Genomic DNA, 6,000 nt, shown 5'->3' on the forward strand with positions numbered 1-6,000 from the left:
ACATCTAATATTATCTCTGCGGTTGTGGCAAGGAAGATGATCAGACAGGGTTGCGAAGCTTATCTTGCTCATATATTTGATACACACCTGGAAAGTCCAAGCCTTAAGGATATACCAGTGGTGTGTGAATTTCCTGATGTCTTCCCTGAAAATCTCCCCGGACTTCCCCCAGAAAGGGAGGTTGAATTTCCTATAGAGGTTGTTCCTGGAACTACTCCTATTTCTATAACGCCTTATCGAATGGCTCCAACAGAATTAAAGGAGTTGAAGAATCAATTGCAAGAACTTCTTGAGAAAGGTTTCATTCGCCCGAGTGTTTCTCCCTGGGGAGCTCCTGTTCTATTTGTGAAAAAGAAAGATGGGACTCTTAGGCTTTGTATTGATTATCAGCAACTGAACAAGGTAAAAATTAAGAATAAATACCCACTGCCTAGGATTGATGATTTATTTGACCAGTTAAAAGGTGCTAGTTTGTTCTCAAAAATTGACTTGAGGTCTGGGTATTACCAACTGCGGGTAAGGGAACAAGACGTCCCTAAAACTGCCTTTAGGACACGATATGGCCATTATGAATTTTTGGTGATGCCATTCGGGTTGATGAATGCTCCTGCGGCATTTATGGACCTGATGAATCGCGTGTTTAAGCCTTATCTTGATCAATTTGTGGTGGTCTTTATAGATGATATCTTGATATATTCCAAGAATAGTGAAGACCACAGAAAGCACCTTCGAATTGGTTTGCAAACATTGCAAGAGAAAAAGTTTTATGCTAAGCTTTCCAAATGTGAATTTTGGCTTAGTGAGGTGGCTTTTCTGGGACATATTGTGTCGGCGGAAGGTGGATCCTAGTAATATTCAAGCTATTGTCGAATGGAAACCACCTAAAAGTCCAACTGAAGTAAGGAGTTTCTTGGGCTTAGCGGGATACTATAGAAGGTTTGTCAAAGGCTTCTCCATTATAGCCTCTCCTTTGACTAAACTCTTGAGAAAGGATGTCAAGTTTGTGTGGGATGACAAATGCCAGGAGAGTTTTGAAAAGCTCAAATCTTTATTGACACAAGCTCCTATACTTACTCTACCAACGGAAGGAAAAGAATATGTGATATATAGTGATGTTTCTCATTATTGTTTGGGTTGTGTCCTGATGCAAGAAGGGAAAGTGGTTGCGTATGCCTCCCGAAAATTGAAACCACATGAATTGAACTATCCTACTCATGACCTTGAGCTCGCTGCCATAGTGTTTGCTTTGAAAATTTGGAGGCATTACTTATATGGCGAAAAGTGTCACATATTTACTGATCACAAGAGTTTGAAGTACTTGGGTACACAAAAAGAGTTGAATTTGAGACAACGTAGATGGCTTGAACTCATTAAAGATTATGACTGCACGATTGATTACCATCCGGGTAAAGCCAATGTGGTGGCAGATGCTCTAAGTCGCGAAGCCTTTGCTAGTCTATCTCTAAGTCATTTGCCTTTGTTTCTGAAATTAAGAGCCATGAATGCTTGTCTTGCATTTAATTCTGATGGCTCTATTGCTGCTAGTTTACAAGTTAAGCAGTTCTACTTGAACGAGTGAAAGAAGCACAGAAGTTAGATGATAAGCTTGTGAAATTGATCAAAGAAGTTCAAACTGGAGGAAAGCTTAATTTTAAATTAAGGGAGGATGGTGTTCTACTTTATCAAAATAGGTTATGTGTCCCTAAAGATGACAACTTGAGAAAAGAAATTTTGAATGAAGCACATACTTCACCATATGCAATGCATCCTGGAGGTACTAAAATGTACCAAACTATCAAGGAACACTACTGGTGGAATGGTATGAAGAAGGACATTGCGGAATTTATTTCTAGATGCCTAATTTGTCAACAGGTAAAGACCGAGCATCAAGTCCCAACTGGTTTGTTACAACCCTTGTCGATACCTGAGTGGAAATGGGAAAGAATAACTATGGACTTCGTTTCTGGGCTTCCACACACTCAAGGAAATCATGATGCAATTTGGGTTATAGTTGATAGGCTAACCAAAAGTGCTCATTTCTTGGCTATCAGAATGAACTACCCACTTGAACGTTTAGCAGAATTGTACGTTAATGAGATTGTGAGGCTACATGGTGTCCCTGTATCTATTGTATCTGATCGAGATCCAAGGTTTACATCCAAATTCTGGACTAGCTTGCAAAAAGCTTTGGGCACTAGGTTGAACTTTAGTACTTCTTTTCATCCTCAGACAGACGGCCAGTCCGAGAGGGTGATTCAAATCTTGGAAGATATGCTTCGAGCTTGAATTATGGAATTTGAGGGTAGTTGGGACAGACACCTAGCTTTGATAGAGTTCGCTTACAACAACAGCTACCAAGCAAGTATTGGCATGTCTCCCTACGAAGCCTTATATGGGAGAAAGTGTAGAACTCCCCTTTGTTGGAGTGAAGTCGGTGAAAGAAAATTGGTTGGTCCTGAGATTGTACAACAAACTGAGGATAAAGTAAAAGTTATCAAGGATCGTATAAAAATTGCTTCGGATAGACAAAAGTCGTATGCTGATCTTAAAAGGCGTGAAATTGAGCATCAAGTGGGAGATAAAGTATTTTTAAAGGTTTCTCCATGGAAGAAGATTATGAGATTTGGCCAAAAAGGAAAACTTAGTCCTCGGTTTATTGGACCATATGAAGTACTTGAGAGGATTGAGTCAGTTGCATATAAATTAGCTCTTCCACCGGAATTGGCTAAGATCCACAATGTCTTCCATGTTTCTATGCTTAGAAGATATCGCTCAGATCCATCTCATGTTCTTCCCGTTGAATCCATTGAGGTCAGCCCTGACTTGACATACGAAGAGAAACCTATCCAAATCTTGGCGCATGAGACAAAAGAACTTAGAAACAAGAAAATTCCATTAGTAAAAGTCCTTTGGAGAAATCATTCTGGCAAAGAGGCTACCTGGGAGCGAGAAGAGGATATGCGAATTCAATACCCACAGTTGTTTTGAGGTAAGTATAAAGTAAATTTCGGGACGAAATTTCTTAAGGGGGGGGGAGAGTTGTAACACCCCAAAATTTTCTTTTTTTGAAAGTAACACCTCAAATTTTTTTTAGAAGAAAAAAAAAGATATATTTTTTTTTAGTTATGTTTCGGGTGACCTGACTTCGGGAGGTCGTAACCCCATCCGAATTTGGGAATTTGGGAAAACTCATAAAATGAAAGTTGTAGATAATTGAAGTACCTTTCCAACCATATATTATGGGCTTATAGGTGACATCTGGATAAAGAGGTAAGGACATTTTAATACAGAAAGGTCAAGCTGGACAGCAAAATTTGGCCCAACCCGATTCCAAGTCGGGTCAGGCCCAACCCCTTATCCCATTAAGGGATATTTTCAGCCTCCCTTCTTCATTTCCAGACCAAGAATTTCCAGAACCTCCTAGAGAAAGAGAGAGAAGAGAGAAGAGAGTAGAGAGAAAAAAACAACCAAGATTTGATCAAAATCTGAGCTCCGAATCCCAAAGCTCGTGAAGAGAAAAGTGTAGTGCGAGTTGTCATCGTCATTTTAAGCTAAATATTGACCTTGGGGAAGGATATTTTCGTGGTTGAGCTACTGATAAGGTATGTATAAGATTTATTTTATGTTATTAAAGTGTTTATTTGGAGTTTTAACGGATTAGAACGGAGAAAATAGCATTATAAACTCGTTTGTTGCCTTATTGCAATTTATGGATTGGGGGCTGTTTTGTTGGATTTAAATGAGTGGAATTAATGGAGTTATGATGTATAATAATTGTTGATATTGTTATTGATGTTGTTGATAAGTTGTTGTTCTTCAATTTGGGAGAATGAAGTGTATGAAGATATTGTATACAAACCCGTTTTTGGATTGGGACTGTTGTTAGTGTTTTTAGCATAACTCCTTGTATACAGCTCCGTTTTGAGTGATTCAAGATGTTATGGAAAGCTATTTCATATACCTAAACCTTTCATTAAGGCTGTAAAACCCAGTTTTTCCTTTAGCTACCCGAAAGGGGTGATGAAGTGCAGGGGGAGGTGCTGTCCAGATTTCTGTTTTGAACATTCTACATGGACTGCTGTTAGTATTTTGAGCATATCTTTTTGTACAAAATTGCTGTAGGGGTGATTCAAATTTCTATGAGACCCTAAGATATATATATATATACAACTTTCATTGAGGACACAAACTCCAGTTTTTCCATTTACCCCTTCGAAACTGAGCAACAATACAAGACAGTAGCGCTGTCCAGAATTTCTGTTTTGATAGTTTGGGCAGATTTTCATTGATTTCGTGTTTAGTTGTGATGTGCTGGGACTTTTGAACTTAAGTAGATATTTATTTGTGTATTTAAGGTATATATGCTTTTGTACAAGCTAAGAGGAATTATTTGACGAAGTGGACTTTGATTGGTGTATGGCGTAGATAATTTGAACTCCTCGAGTTGTGGTAGAACTTGTTGTGTGGTAAAACGCCAAGGTTTGTGTATAAACTTGAACTTAAAATATCTTTATTTTTCTGGAATTTTGAAGTATCTTGATGAGTTATTTCTTTACTCTTCATCTTATATTATTGTATGGTTATTGTCTCAAGTATTGCAAGACTTTTGCTAAATCGCCCACTTGTATGAATTGCTTGATCATTTTGCATTCTTGTTGGGACTTTGTCCTTCTTGTTATGGTGACTAGTCATCGACATTGGCATGCCCCTCGATTCGGATCTTGCCCATCTTGACTTTGGATTTACATTTCGTCTTGACGATGGATTTTCGTCTATTTTCGAGTACGAGTGGAAAGCCACTTTCAACATGGTTCTTGATTCTCTTGATATTGGGTGACGACCCTTCTTGATATGGGATTCGGTCCTTCTTGATTTCGAGGCTTCGTCCCGTCTTGATATTAATTGTGCGTAGTGTGATGGCATGACGTACATATTGGGCGAAATTGGTTATTTGACAAATTCTCTTGAATTGAATTATAAGCTTTCTTTATACTTGAGCCTTAGTATATTAGTAATGATATTTTGAAACTCTCCAAGGTTTGTATTTGATACTTTGATATACTTGCGCACTTGGGCTTATTGTTACCTTATTGAGTCACTTACGGCGAACAAGGGAATTGGAGAATTTAATGGCTCCAAGCCCAAAGTTTATACACCACTAAGTTTTATGCTTAGCGATAGTTGTTTTCTATCGTAGGTAATGTGCGAGATGAGATATGAAGATGGCCACTTGGAGTATACTTTTGGGAGCCTTAGTGAAGATCACATCTGCATATGCATCTAGTTTTTGTAAATTTTTGGGGACTTGTACATGATACATGTGTGGCACTTATGTATGAAATTTTGAAGGCTTGTGGAAAACAACACCATGTGCTTGTAACTTAAACTTGGTGACTTGTTTTGCTATTTTAGGGTGTGTTTTCAACCCAAGTCATGCCATATATTGAATTTGCATTTTGTCTTGTAATTATGTACAATGGATGATATTAGTTTTGTGAAAATCCCTAGTTTGAGTTTTGTGTATCTTATGGACCCGCAATGGTGTTGATTTGAAAATAAAATTTCAAAACGAAGTTTCTTAAATGTGTTGACTATTTGAGAAGGGAATTACCGTTTTAAAATGACACTCTGTTATTGTATTTCATCTCAGAATTTTTTCGTAGAGCGCAATGAAAAAACAAATGTCGTACTTTCAAATATTTCCGCATGGCCCTTTTTCCGCTATTAAATATATTTGCGCAAATATCTTTTGGCATAAGTTTTTTTTATAAACGACATAAGTGTAAAATTAGTTTTTGTTTCGTAAGTGGTATCCTCCCAAAGGGAGGTGCTACACATACATCCATTATGAAACGGGTAAAGATGAATTACTTAAACCTTTACGCCAATACCACATGTAAGGATTTTTCACAATTCTAGATTGTGGTTCATAAACAATCTATATAAAACCTATCGATAATTTCAGGAATATGAAACTATATGATATTCTCATGAAATAAT

The sequence above is a fragment of the Lycium barbarum genome, chromosome 10 (assembly GCF_019175385.1).
Source record: "Lycium barbarum isolate Lr01 chromosome 10, ASM1917538v2, whole genome shotgun sequence".
NCBI lineage: Eukaryota > Viridiplantae > Streptophyta > Magnoliopsida > Solanales > Solanaceae > Lycium > Lycium barbarum.